This window comes from Perognathus longimembris, chromosome 11, assembly GCF_023159225.1.
Source record: "Perognathus longimembris pacificus isolate PPM17 chromosome 11, ASM2315922v1, whole genome shotgun sequence".
NCBI lineage: Eukaryota > Metazoa > Chordata > Mammalia > Rodentia > Heteromyidae > Perognathus > Perognathus longimembris.
In genome coordinates this window covers 67,187,628-67,204,587 of record NC_063171.1, presented here as the reverse complement: position 1 = coordinate 67,204,587, position 16,960 = coordinate 67,187,628, and the positions used below count along the sequence as shown (strand labels likewise).

Genomic DNA, 16,960 nt, shown 5'->3' with positions numbered 1-16,960 from the left:
TTAATTCATTATTTCTTCCAGTCTTTATTAATAACAATAATATCAAGAGAACCTTCCAACAGCCTTATAAAATACATGATTTTCTTTGAGACAATACAACTCCCAGTAGCTTCTTCCTCCTCATTTTTGTTACCCAAGGTTCTGGGGTGTTTTTCTGCCCTCTTGTTGAACAGAAACACTAAGACCCACTCCAAGAGCCTGAGACTTGCTTTGCATTCCCTTCTGTACTACCAGATGTAGGTGGTCTGGCTTGAAATCTAAAATGATTTCTACCCTGTTGTATATGCAAACAATGAATGTTTTTCTTCTTTTCTGTATACATATGTCTGTCTTGTCTGTGTATATATACAATCACAGAGTAACAAGACTCTAGTTAAAAACATGGATTGGTAAATATTTCCATGCTAGCCTTAAGCAAAAAGAAGCCAGGGACAGTGCTCAGGCCCTGAGTCCCAAGCCACAGGACTGGCAAAAAAATAAATAAAAAGTGAAAAGGACACTGAAGAAGAGTAGAGAAATTAAGATCTCTAGTTGGAGGATGTTCTCTATCAAAACCAGCCTGGGCTAAGCAGCTGAACTCTGTCTGTGTCAGTCCCCTCTCAAGAGCTGGTAGAGTGATTGGCACTTAGTACTGTGGACTTAGCTGTGTCCACTTAGCTCACAGGTTTCCAGCTCACAGGAGAACACTGCCACGGTGGAGCACAGTGGCTTGCACGCACCGTTCACGTTATACAGGGTTGATCTTTGCTAGGTGTTGACCAAGTAGGGCCCGGCATTTCCCAGCCACATGGTTTCCCTTGCCTTTCACCCAAGGGGAGACTTGCTGAGTGATTTGCCTAGAATCACACTCTGCAGGTGGAACTTGAAATGGAGCCTAATTCTTCATCTCCGCTGGAATGTCTCATCGAGGGACGGTGCCTGGGTCCCTGGGGATGCTCTGCGCGCGTAGCCTAAGCAGAGCTATCACTGGTACACCAAGGACAAAGGGCAGACTCCTGTTTTGAAAACAAATGATCTTGACATTCTAATAAAGAAATAAATGAGGCATGTTGGAGTGGAGATGAGGCCTAATGGGAGGGAGGACAAACAGGGAGGAAAGGTGGGCAAATCCAGTTCTAATACTCTGAGTACGCAGGTGAAGATGGAAGTAGGACGCGCAAGGCTGGTCCACGCCAGGGGCAGTGGGGAGAACGGTGGAGGGGGACGCTCTGCGCCGCGTATATAAACAGACACGGCAAATTGAAGCTCCTCGGGGCCACTGGTTGACAATTAAAACAAAACACAGAGAGGCACTAGAGCAAGTTGTATGCGTGAGCCACAGGTCCACAGAACTGGTCTGTGTCCTCATCTTCCAGTGCCTGAGCGTGCGCACGCACACACACACACACGCACACACACACACACATGCACACACACACACACGCGCACACACGGCATGAGAGAGAGCTGTCTCGTCCCTCTTCCTTCTCCGCAGGCTGTCTTGTCCTGCTCCGACTCCGGCTCTCCCTGGCGAGGAGAGCTGGCTCCCGGGGCCTGTGCAAGCAGCCTACTCGCCTCCGGCTCCGGGAAGCTTTCACACAGACCTGTGGAGACAGCTCAGCTTCCACAGGCCCTGCTGTGTCTTCCCCTGTGGATTCCAGCCTGTGAGCGGAGCTGCAGGACATCCCAGATAGCCGCGCTGGCCGCTTTCCACCGCACACCCCAGCGAGCAAGTGTGGACGGGGACCAGGTCTGCAAGGGCCTCTTGGGTATGGAGGGAGCTTGGCTCTTGCCTCTTCCTTGCCATCAAGATTTGAGGTGTGCAGCCTCTACTTCCCATACCCTAGCTCCCTCCTGTGTCCTAGTTAGCTCATACGCCTCAGCACCTGGGCCCCAGCTCTGAGGAGCGGGAGAGAGATGAAACGACTTCATTTTTCTTGCCTAGCCGGCATCACACTTGTTCTGCCCAACGTGTCACACCCGCTTCTCTCTTTGGAGTACAAGTTGTTCCACAATGTATTTCTGTGACACTGGCCCCCTCCCTCCCTCCCTCCCTCCCCTTTTTTCTCTCTCTGGGCCCTGCATAAAGCCTGGTGTATTAAGGCATCACTAGTTCCTTAGAGTGTTTGGGTAAAATAACCAACCAATAAGCCACAGCTGTTCTATATTGGCTCCTTTTTTGAACCTTAATAGGAATTTGAGGAACGATTGTGATTTTTCCATCATAATTTAGTTGTTAAAACGAGTCAAATTTGGTGTAAAGTTCTAATCTTGAATCAAGCTCAAGTCTGGCTCCCCATCGTAGCTTGGGCTAACGCTCCAGGAGCTTCTAGGAGGGGTGGGTCTGCGTCTTCTGCACCTCCTGCTTCTTAAGCCGAGCTAGCGCCTGTGTGGTGGGAGTTGGTAGGAGCCGTGTCCTCCGTGGGGAAGGAGCTAGCTGGCCTGTCTGTGGCAGGGCCCCACACGCGGGTTCAGAGCGTAACGCTTGGGTGCTGCGGTCGCTGTGTCCTCTCTCTCCCCAGCCCTCCACCGCGCAGTTGTTGGGCGAAGGAGCTTGGCGCGCCTCCCCCTGGTCACCTCCGCGCTCAGGCTGCACCACGCCCCGCTACCTTCGGTGCCCTCCATTCGTTCCTTGGGCTGTATGTGCATTTGCAAACAAAACAAACAGTGACATGAGGCCCACACCACTGCCTTCCTGCCAGCTCCCGTCCTCCCCTCCCTGCTCCAGCGGGGGGAAAGCTGACCCCGCACATCTTAGACTCTGAGTTCCCCACAGGCCCACAACAAATGCACCAAATGCACATTCCGAGACTGAGCAGGACAAGTGTGCCTGGGGCACTGAGGGCCAGCCCTGCTCAGTCCCCTGGGGAGGGCGGCGACACACCAGAGACGTCCAGAGGAGTGTCGCTGAGGCACTGAGGGCCACCCCCGCTCAGTCCCCTGGGGAGGGCCACCCCTGCTCAGTCCCCCTGCGGAGGGCTCCAGACATACAAGGCCACCAGAGACATCCAGAGGGGGTGCCGCTGAGTGACCATGGCAGGAAGTGGGAAGGACCTGGCCTTTCTTCATCCAGACCTTCACAGCTTCCGTGATTCTAGGTGTGTGTGGTTTCAGTGTAAGCACTATGTGTGCATTGCACTTCTGTAACATCATTTTTACATCTTCTCACCTGGCCTTGTTGGCTAGTTGCAGGAAACTGGGCCAGGTGCTGGAACTCAGCGGGGAGGAGAGGTGTGGAGTGTGCATATCACCTCAACCTAAGCCTCATGCAGCCTTTGTAGATACCGTTGACTAGCTTCATGTATTTTAACCTTCCCCTTCCCCTCCCCCTTCCCCTTCCCCTCCCCCTTCCCCTTCCCCTCCCCCTTCCCCTTCCCCTCCCCCTTCCCCTTCCCCTTCCCCTCCCCCTTCCCCTTCCCCTCCCCCTTCCCCTTCCCCTTCCCCTTCCCCTTCCCCTTCCCCTTTCCCTTCCCCTTCCCCTTCCCCTTCCCCTTTCTTTCTTTTCTTTTTAAGCAGTTCTGGGCTTTAAACTCAGGTCTTGACGCTTTTTAGGCCAACACTCCACCATTTAAACCGCAACTCTAAAGCCCTTTGCTCTGGTTATTTGTTTGTTAGGATTTCACTTGTTTCTGCAGGCTAGCCTGACCCTCCTAGTAATGCTTCCAGTTGTAGCGGTGATGACGGGCATGAACCGCCATGCCCAGCTCTTGGTTGAAGTGCTGTCTTGCAAACTTTTTTTGCCTTGTCTGGACTCAAGGTTCATTTCTCCTTATCTCAGGCATGAGACTGTGAGATTATAGGCACCAGTCCACACCAAGCTGACTGTCCCCACTTTAGAGGAACACACTGATGCTCGGAGAAGGCGTCTAAAGCCAGACACCTGGTTAAGTGGAAAACTAGGATTGAAAATCAAATCCAGATCCAATTGGAGCATTCTACCATGTGGAAGCCCCTCTCAGCTACAGGTTTTCTTTGCTACTGAGAGAAAGATCCTTGTTCTAATGCGAGTCCAGGACGATGAGAGTAGTTTAGGTTAGCCCTGTGGGACTCATTGGCTGTGGCCAGGAGGAGCCCATGTTTGTCTGACATCTTTCTTAATTCACATTTTTGGTGCAACTCTTTCCCCTTAAGAATGGCAACTCATTGTTCCCTCTCCTGTTTCTGGCAGAGTCTGTGTCTAGCGAGTCTCCCGACCCACGGGAATGGCATGTGCTACTTCTCATTGATTGGGCTGCTCCTTGCCCACCGCAGCCAGGGCAGGGACCCCCTACAGAACTTGCTCATCAGGCTCTCTGGGCTCCACAGATACTCTGCTGTGTGGAAGCCTAATAAAAGCCTGGAAAGGTTATTTTGTTTAAATTCTTTCCTTGAAGTTCCTTTGGCTCGGGAGGCAGGTTGGGAGTCATACCAGAACAGTTTCATAGTTGCAGTATAATTGGTAGACTGTAATTCATGGCCATTAAATTGCTTCCTTTGAAGTATAAGAAAAGCCAGAAGAACTTTTATGACCCTTTAACCCACAAGATTATAGTACACATGAATTAAAGTCAAGTGTGTTATGTACTCTCCCAGGTACATGGCTGGCAAAATTCCATCTGTGCCCTCGTGCTTATTAATTGGTTGACTTTCAAGTGAAAACTGCAGTGGGGGAGGCATCAGACTCTTGGGAGGCTTTTATTCTTGATTTTGAATTCTTATAAAACATATCAGAGGTGCAAATAGCATTGTGGTAGCTGGACTAAGCCCAGGAATGGTATTCCTCCGCTGGGTCTGTTCAGGCTGGGCAGCACGAAAGCGCCCGTCTACACTCAGCACCTCTGTATGTCAGCACCATGGGGCCATTCTGTGCCCCTACCCCATGGAGTCCTCACGAGGAACCTGGGCGGCAGCGTGGCCATCCCCATTTTACAGACGGCACTGGGAGAGGGAAGAGGAATTCCGCAGCATTCTGAGGTCTCTCTGTAGTGGCAGTGACTAAACTCCAGTTGAGAATCTAAGCCAGAGTTGGCAAGCGTGCTCTCTGCCCCCGCCCCCGTGTTGCTTCCCAGAAGTTGACCCTGCGGATGCAGAACCCTCCACGGCATGGGTAGAGCCCGTGTCCTTATACAGTCCTCAGATGATTCACATTCTGCTTTTGTGCTTAAACAATTTCCTGGAAAATTGTGGGGCCAAAGAAATGCAGCAGCAATGCATACTAATGTTTCATGGCTCAACATCTGAGATAGTTACAGCTTCTGTCATAAACCTGTACATGTTTCGTGACATTGATCTATCTCTACAATTTAAACATACACTCAAAGGAGATGCCAGCCGAAAAAATAAGAAAGGATTATACGCTTCACAAAGCACATCTTTAAAAAGCAACGTGCTTTTCATCAAAGATCTCAGTGATCTGGTTGGAAAGTGGTGGGTAGGAAACACCGTGATGAAGATTGCACTCGGAGGGAGGGAATGCACAGGAAGAAGCAAAGTGGCAATCCCAGTTGTATGTACTCTGTCATCGGAATTTACTACCTGCGATACTTAAGCTAAGTCCCACCACTCCGCTAGATGGCGCCATGGTTGCACAGATCACTGATGCCCCGCCAGGGGGCTGAGAAGTAGGCATGGCTTTCTGGTGGGGTGGTCCAAAGCTTCGGGAAGTGGAGGGAGAGCCCTGCGGTGGAGCAGAACGTTTCTCAGCACCTTGTCAGATCCTCTGTTGCTGCACCTTGTCGTGTGGCGTTAGTTGCCCCTTTAGCTGGAGCATACGGCTCCCCAAAGCCCGTGCTGCCGTCCTCTGCCTGGAGACTTCCTGAGAAACACAGTCTGTGGTGCAGTGGCAGAGGCGTTTCTACTGGGCCCTATGGCTGAACCAGACAAGGGCTGGCGTGAGGATGCTCCTCTCGCCTCGCGTGCCTGGCCTGGCCTCTGTGGGCTGCTTCTCTGTACAGAGAAGCAAAAGTGACGGCTGAGGGTCTAAGCACCGTAACCGTGACGGGGAAGGCCTCTGCAGGGGACAGCGCGTCCACGCACCTCCTGGGTGGGAGAGGTCAGAGCCAGGAGCCCAGGGCTTTCATCATAGAGGCCGTTCCCCACCAGTGCGGTGCTCTGTGCTGAGTAGCTGCTGTCCCGGGGCAGAGCTTCTTTGTTAGTTTGGGCTGTATCCTGACGACTGCAGCCAGAGCGGGCCCTGAGTGACCACCACCCGTCTTCCCCAAGGAGGAGCGTGGAGAGCGTTTGGGATATAGCAGTCTTCCTCCTCCAACTTCCGTCATGCCACATGGAATTAGGGTTGTTTCCATCTTCAAATCCCAGCTGTGGTGGCAAATAGGCTTCTGGACTTTGGTGAAAGCAGTTGACATAAAGACTGCCTGCCTGCAAAATGCAGAGTTCCTCTCATGTCTCTCCTATAGCTCCTGCAGCAGAGAGGCTTCCACAACAATTACGTCCTGCTAAGACTCAAGATGGAAAAGGTGATCTTGGGAATCAAATTCTAGGTAGGGAGACAGGTTTGGACTTGCCTGGCAGAATCTTCTTGGTGCAGTTCATCTTCTATTGACATGAAATTTCCTCACTAGGCAGCTTTCTAGGGTGTCGTTTAATTCACACTATCGAGTTGTAAGAAGTTCAGGTGAATGGGTTGGCAGGCAGTGTTTGGGACTGGCGGGTGGGACCCTGAATGTGGTTCTGCCTGGGGCCTTAGGGTATCCCTGCTGTTTGCCTTGCCCTCCCCCTTTGCCCGAGCTAAGGGACACGGGGCCTCCTTCCTGAGACTTGGGGGGAGTGGCGTGACATGTGTATTGCTGAAGTGGCTCTTGCCCCCACGGGACTTGAAAAGGGAAGTGCAGCTTTCCTCAGATGAAGAAAAGCACCCTGAGTTATGCAGACACCCAGTGTCCGGGAAAAGTCTCCCACTGCCGAATTTATCACAGTGCATGTGGGTAACAACACCCACTCAGACTGGGTGATGTCAGATGTGGTTTTGACTCCTGCAGTGCTGTAGCTTACCAGACGGGATGACTAATTCAGCCAATAACCAGTGATCATGGTAAGATTCATAATCATTATATTTGAGATCTCTGTTACCCGGTTTAGTGAAGTCTCTAAAAATGAAATTCCATAATGGCTTTTGACCCTGTTGCAAGAGAATAGGCTGCTGTTGAAATGTGTGTGTGTGTGTGTGTGTGTGCACGTGCGCGCGCACGCGCGTGCAAGAGAAACAGGGCAGACTTGCATTGTCCATTGGCTTTTGGGGTTAGGAAGTTTCATCTTCCGTCCGGGGACAGGGCTGGTGCTCCAGGGCTTGTAGAGAAACCATAGGTGGGAATTCCCTGCAGCCTGCCATCTCGCCTGTGCCCACACGTGCCGTTTCCATCCTTCCGACATGTTCTTCTCTCTTTTCCCATCTCTTCTGGGAAGAATTTTTTTTTTTGGGGGGGGGCCAGTCCTGGGGCTTGGACTCAGGGCCTGGGCACTGTCCCTGGCTTCTTTTTGCTCAAGGCTAACACTCTGCCACTTGAGCCACAGCGCCACTTCTGGCCGTTTTCTGTATATGTGGTGCTGGGGAATTGAACCCAGGGCCTCATGTATATGAGGCAAGCACTCTTGCCACTAGGCCATATCCCCAGTCCCTGGGAAGAATTTTTAAAAACCCCAAAACTCTGACCTACTGGTATGCTGTCACGTGACCCCCCGGGCTGGTGGAGGGCAGGGAGCAGGGCTGGGTGCCGGGAACCAGGTAGCTGTTTGTTCATATCTGTCTCATCACAATGCCTTCATTGAAAGTGTAAGTGCCAGGTTTATGTATCTTATCATCATCAAGAATTTTTATTCTGGAGAATTAGGCAAGAGACGTCTTCAGTCAACTACTATTTAGTGCCAAGTAGGAGTCAGGAGCAGTCACACCCTGTCTCTGGCTTGCATAACAAGCCTGCGAGGCGGTGGACCAGTCTCATCTTCCAACCAGGGCTCAAGCCCCACAGCGAGCCCGCCGGCACCTGGCCTCTGCCTGGCAGAAAACCCTCAGTTCCTGTTAAGCGGAGAAGAGGAAGAAGTCATCCAGTCGGGACTTAAAACCATGTCTGTCACCTGAAATCCAGTGCTCCTGCTGCTTTTCTGTTGGTTTTGCTGGAGGCGACTGGGATCCGTTTAAGAGATGAGAAGTATTTAATGCCAGTTGCTCAACATGTATGTTTGACTTCGAAATGAAGACAATATATTGACTCTATCTTAACCTCTTGTTCTTCTGATTCACTTAGTGGTTAAAACTACAGTTTCTGGGTGTAGATTTCTGAGTATACATGGAGGCCTTGTCACTTCCTAGCTCGTGACCCTGGACGAGTTCTTACCTTCCTTGTGTCTCCAGACCCTAACTTGTAGGCCGATGGAGAACCTACACGTGGTCTTGGGGGTGCTGTGGGGAGTCTCCCGCATGCGTGGTTGCCACAGCAGTTGGTTATGCTGACACTGCCCTCTGTGTGTATGTTCTGGTTTTGTTTGCTTTATTATGGCAGTGGTGGGAATTGAACCCACAGCCTCCTGCATGCTAGGCAGGCACTATACTTCTAAGCCACACTTTCACCCTCTCTGCCTTTTGGAATATGTCATTGTCATATAGTTCTGTCTCTCCTTTTCTTGAAAACACCGTCTTGACTAAACTTTAATTTCCACATTGACTTCTCCCTTCTATTTTCATTTTAGATTTTCTTGCAATATACTGTAGATAACTTGAAATGTATCATTTTGACCATGTAGGATTTGTTGTTGTTTTTTGTGCTGGGGGTTGACCCCAGCTTGGAGCATGCGAAGTGTGTACCGGCCGTCAGCCACACCTTCAGGCCCTGTTCTCACCCACGGTGAGCATGTAACTTGGTGACATTTCCACCAGACTTTCCTATTGGCCTTCCATGGACACTCAGCCCCCTGCCGCGAGCGTCGCAGGCCCTCTCCTCCCTCACCCCCCGCTCGCCCCATGTCTGTGAATCCGGCAGCCTCCCGGCCTCTCGTCGGTAGCCTTCTGTAGTGCTGGCTCCGTTGAGCCTGGCTCCCTTCACTTAGCACGATGCCCTCAAGGTTCATCCGTGCCGTAGCGTGTGTCCTCACATATACGAGTAGTGTACATATGGCCACGTGTGACTATGTTAATTCATAATCTGTTCATAGACTTAGGTAGCCTCCACCTGTTGGTGAACAATTGATGATTTACCAATACTTTTACAAATGCCAATAAGTGAGTTTTAGTTTAACTGGCTGCTTTCAAGGTATTTACCTAGAGCAGAATGGCCAGATCTTAGGGTGGTGTTTGAGAACTGTCATCTTCTCCAGTAGCCCCGCTGGTTTACCACCTCCCGGTCTCCCTCCATCCTCGCCGTGCTTACCGTCCTAGGTGGTGGTGTGCCACGTGTCTCGGGGTCGTTACGTAGTCTCTTCATGGGATCCGAGCTAGCAAATAAGAGGAAGTGACTTCTCATGCACATTAAAGACTTCACACTATTTCTGATAGGATTCTCTAGCTAGGTGGCTGATGTAGAATTGTTGAACTAGCACTGTGTCTGTAGGTGCCTTCGGGCTCCAAAACCCGGGGAGCTGAGAAAGGGACCTGTCCTTGGACTTTTGACCTGGGTGATGCACCCCAGGCCCTTCCCAAAGCTGGGAAGAGGTGAGGTGCTGCCTAACTGGGGGCCAATGGCAGGTGGAGGCTTCCTCATCCCCTGGCGCCTGGTGAAAGCCCGCCGGCCCGCCCGTGATAAGGCCATTTTGGATTCACTTGCTCACGGGTGGTGGCAGCCCAGCCAGGCCCCGAACCACACGTCCCCCCGAGGAAGGCCGCGCCGTGGCTTTCCTTCTCTGCAGGTGCTGCTGTTCCAGCCGTTCAGCCAGGATCACGGAGTGCTTGGGTCTCACCGGGCACTGCCGGAGCTGTGCCGGGGTGTGGCCACAGCTTGCACATCTGCTGTGGACGCCGTTAGCTCTGCTGGAGTGCGGGTGTGTGGATGGACGCGCTCTGTGCTGGCTGGCCCCTCGTGGACGCCGTTAGCTCTGCTGGAGTGTGGGTGTGTGGATGGACGCGCTCTGTGCTGGCTGGCCCCTCGTGGACGCCGTTAGGTCTGCTGGAGTGTGGGTGTGTGGATGGACGCGCTCTGTGCTGGCTGGCCCCTCGTGGACGCCGTTAGTTAGCTCTGCTGGAGCGCGGGTGTGTGGATGGACGCGCTCTGGGCTGGCTGGCCCCTCGCCCAGATGTGCCCACCTCCCCCTGCTTTGCCTGCCCCCCTACTTTCTCACCCTGTTTCTTCCTGTGTTTGCAAGGTGCCTGCTTCCCAAGGGTGCTGGGCATGCTGGGGTTCAGGATGGTGGGCTGCCGCCCCAGCTCCCCATTTGCATGGCTGGAGGACGTCCCTGAGCCCCGCCCTGCCGAGCACCACTCTGCCTCCCGCTCCTCCTCCCAGCCATGTCTGGAACTGGGCGAGAAATGCATTGCGGAGGGACTGTGGGAGGTGACTGCGGTGTAGGGCAGAAGCTGGGAGAGCCTGGCCCCCAGGCCCCACGGGAGACAAGGCCTGTCCCAGAGGGGTGGGACAGGAAGGGTCATGAGCCTGCATGTAGCTTCCTGTGACCCCCCTCAGTAGCCCCACACCCCAGTTCCCTCCGTGGCGATCCTCACTCTCAGTTTGTTGGACCAAACTCAGAGTCTTTTTTTTTTTTTTCTTCCAGTCCTGGGGCTTGGACTCAGGGCCTGAGCACTGTCCCTGGCTTCTTTTTGCTCAAGGCTAGCACTCTGCCACTTGAGCCACAGCGCCACTTCCGGCTTTTCCTATATATGTGGTGCTGAGGAATCGAACCCAGGGCTTCATGTATACATGACGAGCACTCTACCACTAGGCCATATTCCCAGCCCCAAGTTCAGAGTCTTGAACCCACAACACCCTCCTAGGGAAAGGAGGAAGGGACCACCAGGGAGACACTGGTGGGGCGACTCCCCAGCTGGCCAGGCCCAGTCACTGGAGATCACCGGAGCCCTCAGAGGACAGGAAACCCTGCTGCTGCTGCTGCTTTCAGGTTTTTTAAGGAAAAGATCAGCAGAAAGACACATGTGTCTGAGAGCGCAGCTATCCTGTGATAGCGTGAAGGGGTTCGCTGGAGGGGCCCGCATCTTGAGTGAGCCTGGGAGGATGTCCGAACTGGGGTTTGAGGCCTTTCTTTTTAGTGTGCAAGGTAAAACTGCGGGGTGGTGGTGCAGGCTGTTTGGAGGAGCTCGGCACCCCCTCCACACTGCCGTCTTGACAGCCTTGCTGTGAGTGTTTCCCAGCATCGTCCGCGAGGGAAGAGGGACTTGGTGTGTGCGTGTGAAGGGGTGCGGGGTGGGGATGGGCATCATCTCATGTGAGTGGTCTCTGAATGCCCAAGGCTGCACGTTGGCCAGCAACAGAGGGATTAACCACTTGCCTTAAACTTTTGGACGGTTTTGTTCAAGACACCACGAGAGTAGAAAAGCAGTAGGGTCTCTAGGGGCTGTGTAGTGTTCTGAAAAGCCCTGGCCAGCTGAGGAACACAAGCCCGGCTACACAGCACAGCAGTAGCCTCAGGTGGCTATCTGATTAAGATGTCAGGAAACACCTGCGGAAATGGAGACTCCCCAAGTCCCACTCTCGCTCCGCTTCTTCCTCATGAGAAAATCGGTTGGAATGAGAATGTTACACCAAGAAAATAGCTTTTAAAGGACCCTTTAAAATTAAATTGCACATTTTCAGTATCTCCCTTCCCAGTGTCTGGATGAAAGAACAAGAGACTAAACCTGTTCGACTGGGATGAAATAACTATATGCTGTTGGTTATTTAGAATGGCATAGGAGTGGAGTTAACAACACTGGTCCCGATGTGTATGGTGCTCTTCCTTGCCACTGTGCAGGTGAGTGTGCAGGTACTCAGAAGCAGTGTGTGTAGCGCTCATAGCATGAGCCAGGCGTTGTTCTTAGCACCGAGGACTTGGCGTTTTGCCTCTGAAGAGCGCAGTGGCCAACATAGAAACAGTTGTATTAAGCAGGGCAGCTTTCAGGCAGAATGGGAGACAGGCAGGGGCCTACATCCAAGAGATTTGGGGAAGGTTTTAGAAAAAAAGAGGACATAATACAGGATTTAATAATTATCCAGGCTCAGAGAAACAGATACAGAAAAGTTTTTATATAGGAGAGAACAAGCGCAGTTATGTAACGTTGGCATTATTAGAGCTCGAACATGGCGGATGATTGCATAGTTTTTCCTTCTGAAATGGAAGTCAGCTGCCCATTGGAGGGTCCTGGGATGTGAGTGGGGTTGGCTGGCTGCATTCAGATGTGATACACATGGAGGGTTTGGAAATGCCATCTTCTAGGTGAAATAAAATATGACAACTAAGTTTAAAGCTACCACATTCGATTCTTTTCTCCCGTATTTCTCAGCAGGAGCTAACTTGTATACATTCTGGCAACTGGTTCCTTCCAGCCAGAACTAGTCCATCCCACCGTGTGTTTGGAGCTTGTCTGTAGGTGTTCCGGGCTTTGTGTGTGTTTGGGAGTTCAGTGAGGTTTCTGTGTTACTCACTGGACACAGCCAAGAGATTGCTGAGGCCACATTGTGCAGAACCAGTGTGCACAAGGAAACTCAGGCCGGCATCCATCTTGCTATGTGACAGCTTTGCAGATGAGGAATTCCGCTAGCACTCATCCACAGCAGGTTTGAAACACATAAAGAGAAACAGCACATAGTTGTAAGAGGAAAAGTCAAACAATTAAAAAATGTGCTCTGGGCATTTGGCCACAGGTCCCAGCGGGCCACATGCTGGGCTTTTGATCTCGCGTGTGTCGGCGCGCCATGCAGATGTGGCTATCGTCAATGTCATTACTGCGGCACCGTGAAGGACTTTGATGAAGATGCAGTGCTGTGGCATGTCTGCTTCTTACAGAAAAGGAGAAGCCTGCTATAATTAGCCATAATTTCCCTATTTCTGTTCCTTTTGATGAAAATGCATTAATGGTGCAAGTAATTGTAGCATAAGCTTAGAAGCCCCGATCGTGAAAGAATCTGCAACATTCAGCGAGCTACAGCCAAGTGAGGCGAGGTGTGGAGGTCCCGACTCCTGGCCCAGGGAGAGGAGCCTTTTCCCGTGCGCCTCGGGGCCAGGCCTCCCCCGCCGGGGCTGTGGGGCCCGCCATCGGCCAACATGCAGCAGCTCCTCGCTCCTCAGAGGCTCGTGTCAGACACGCCTGGCCACCTCTGCAGCGTGGCCGCCCAGCCCGCAGTCCACGCTCAGAGCACACCCACGGGTCCACACGTTGTCCAAATGTTTGCTCACCCTGTGGTGTCAGTACACAGATAAAAAGTGCTGAATGGTATGAAGGCGGCTCCGTGGGCAACGCACATTTTCCTGGATTTGCCTCCGAGGAATGTGGATTATGTACCAATTGGATAGACTTAGAGTTGAGTTAGTTCTTTTTAAAGACCCTAAAAATCTTTAATATTGTATTTCCTTGATGCAGATATCTAACTTATAAATGGCCCTTGACTGTTATAATCGCTCAGCTCTCAGATGGACTTTTAGATATTTTCATATTTGCTCATAAATGGAGATGATAAGATGCCACTCCTGTTTAAATCTAAATGTCATATCTTACCTATGAAATTAAAGCTTCCACCATATTTTAAAGATGAAATTCAGTATTGCTGAAAAAGCTGTGTAAGAATCCCAGCTCCACCAACTCCCGGAGGGAGACAGCCGTGTAGTGCTGCGGGTCGCTGTGCCCATGCCGTGCCCAGAGTCAGGCAGGAGGGGGCGCTGGAGAGGCCCCAGCCCAGGCCTGCGTGAAGACTGCTGACAGCAATGGGTTTTGGGGGCCCAAGCAAAAAACAGAAAGAGACAAATAGTATCAGATTCTTCCTTTATGCAACAGTTTTCTGTGATCACTTTCCAAGTTAAAGGGCCTCTGCTTGCTTTGAATCTAACCATAAACAACTTTATTGGAGACAGAACTTGTGCATGCTTTTAGTACGAGCCTGGAAGATCCCTCTCCCAAAGCCAGGCCTTAAGCATGGCTGCTGTCTGCTTTTGTTACAGCCATGCGGGCTGGACTTTTTCCTTCAAGTCTGGATATTGTTTCTTCCCTCGGTCCCTTGAGCATTTCTGCTTATAAATGTTTGCTTTTGACAGCTGTTTTGGGTCCAAGTGGGTGAGGGGATCCTTAAATGTGAATAGCTTTGCAGTATTTCTTCCCTCAAAACAGTGTATATACACAGAAGGATGTGGAAAGGTTCTTCTTAGGTTTAATCTCTTCTGACAGCTCAGCAACATCGCATTCTTGTAAGGATTATGTCCTGGTGATCACAGAGGGCTCCTGAATCGTTGGGTAACCACGGGCATTGAGTCAAGATCTCCGTGGTCCAGCCTCCCAGCAAGGACAGAGATTGCACGCGGCCCGTCCGGTGGACACCTGGGGGCGTGCTCTGCCGTCCGCACTGTTACTTGGTAACACGCTTGGCACTGGCCACCTGCTGTAGGCATGCTGGATGCAGTTCTGAGTCGGGTAGGCCTCTTGGGCTCCTTTGCAGTCCAGTCTCATGAGGGGTTCCAAATTAGGGGGGTCCGGTGCACTTTTGCGAAGGCCCGTCGTAAACATTGTAGTCTTTCCGAGCGCTGCCTTTGTCACCGTGGCTCTCCTCGGCCTTGGCCACACAAAAGCAGCAGGAGCACTCACCGTAGCTGAGTGACAGGGAAGCCTTGTTTCCTGAAGGTGGCTGGCGTGTCCCAGGCTGTGGTCTAGATAAGGCCTGTCTGGAAGGGCGGCCCGCATCCTGGAGTGGCTGCGCTTGTTTACCCGAGTGGGAAGTGTCTCTCCGTAGTAGTGCTCTGCAGCCAGCGTTTGCTGTTCGTGAAGTGCCTGGCTGCTGCGTTTGATGCGCTCTTCAATTGGGTTGCGGGTCTCCATGCATGTGAGGGTGCTCTTCACTTCGTCCTGCTTTGTTCGCCATGCCATGTGTGTGATGCACAGAACGGAAAGAGGCAAACCCGGGTCTTGAACGTGGAGCGAAGCCTTTGACCTCAGCTCCCCTCCTGGTGTAGGACAGTGCGTGTCTTTCCACAGGACTTCTGCTTCCTCTCCTCATGCTGAGCACGGGGTGGGGGGGGGCGTAGAAGTAGATCCTGCCCTCAAGACTCTGCCAATCACAGGAGTCAGACAGATGACATTATTCCTGCAGTCGACTCCCTAACTGCCCCAGGTATGCAAGTGTGGTAAGGGACCCAGGCCAGGCTTGCCTTGGATGCCCTCATATGATAATTCAAGTAGACAATGCCGCACGGTGCTGTTTGTGATAGAGGCCCCCCCCCCCCCCCGCCCCTGTGGAGTAAGGAGGCTCTGTGGTCTGTCCTGTACACTCATCTTCAGGCAGGTTGTCTCCTCACTGACACTTAGAGATGAGGACACAGGCTCAGAGACACCAGTGCCGTGCGGGTGGCGAGGGTAGGCCAGCAAGGAAGCTCGGAAGCCTTATGTCTGACTGCGGCCCCCCCACTCCTAACCTCAGTTCTGCAAGATGGTTCTCTTCCCTAAAAGGGGGGTGCTGATGTGGAGCTCCTAGACCCCATGAAAAGAAACAAAACAAACTCTTAGAGCCTTTTGATTTGAAAACAAAAACTAGTCATCTCACAGAAGCACTGACATTAGCAGCATTTCCCTGCTAGCTCTGGACAGCACAGGTTTGAGAAGCCCTGTTTTGATGACGTAGAGTATTCATTTCCCAGGACTGCCGTCATGAAGGACCACAAGCCAGGGGGTGTAGGACAGTGGAAGTTTGCTCCCCCTATTCTGGAGGTTGGCGGTGTGAAGTTGGGGTGTGTGTGGGGTGGCTGTGCCTCCCTATCTATTCCTAGTGACGTCAGGCCGTCCTGGTGCTCTGTGGCATGTCATACGAATCCCTCTGGCCTGCCCATCTTCATGTGGACTCCTTCTGCGTGCCTGTCTTGTGAGGACCCCAGCCATGCTGGGCCGGGCCACCGTGTGTCAGAGCGTGCTCGTCTCCATGCCGGGCCGGGCCACCGTGTGTCAGAGCGTGCTCGTCTCCATGCCGGGCCGGGCCACCGTGTGTCAGAGCGTGCTCGTCTCCATGCCGGGCCGGGCCACCGTGTGTCAGAGCGTGCTCGTCTCCATGCCGGGCCGGGCCACCGTGTGTCAGAGCGTGCTCGTCTCCATGCCGGGCCGGGCCACCGTGTGTCAGAGCGTGCTCGTCTCCATGCTGGGCCGGGCCACCGTGCTCGTCTCCATGCTGGGCCGGGCCACCGTGTGTCAGAGCGTGCTCGTCTCCATGCCGGGCCGGGCCACCGTGTGTCAGAGCGTGCTCGTCTCCATGCTGGGCCGGGCCACCGTGCTCGTCTCCATGCTGGGCCGGGCCACCGTGTGTCAGAGCGTGCTCGTCTCCATGCCGGGCCGGGCCACCGTGTGTCAGAGCGTGCTCGTCTTCCTTGCTTATGGCAGCCACCCCATTCCAAGTAGGATCGCAGTCTAAGGATCTCAGCATGGGCCATGGCCTCACCCTGTCGCAGCACTGGAGAGACTTCTTTCCCCCAACTTCACGCCTTAGAAGAGATTCCGTCTGTTGCCACGGGCCTCCACTAGCACTGGAATTGACTGCTTTGGACCCACGGGGCAGAGGGGACCTGGAGGAAGGAAGAGCAGAGGTAGGAAGTAGGAGAGGTCCTGGAGCCAGGGCAGAGTGACCTGAGGGAAAGAGCTGGAAGGAATGGGACTCCTGGAAGGGCTGTGCTGGCTTCCACACGGGAACGGAGGCTGAGCCGCCAAGCTCCTAAGTGCTGGGTTTCCCGCTTGCCGCCCTCTCAGAGAAGGAGGTGTGGAAATCACCCCTCCCCCTTTCACCTCCTTATTTTTCCAAGACAGACGATTCTTACCCAGTCACGCAGTGGGAAGCCACGCTCTGGAGGGTTCTTTAGTCCTAGAAACAGAGAATGCTTCAGAAAG

General features: G+C 52.8%; 1 protein-coding gene and 1 non-coding gene across 2 annotated transcripts in view; one reads left to right on the top strand and one right to left on the bottom strand.

Moving 5' to 3' along the window:
• Positions 1-16,960, top strand: part of Smyd3 (SET and MYND domain containing 3) — a 442,737-nt gene that overhangs the window by 319,582 nt on the left and 106,195 nt on the right. The gene's annotated exons all lie outside the window — the stretch shown is intronic.
• Trnaa-agc lies at positions 8,469-8,552 on the bottom strand. Its single transcript has one exon. It is a non-coding gene; the product is annotated as a tRNA-Ala (tRNA).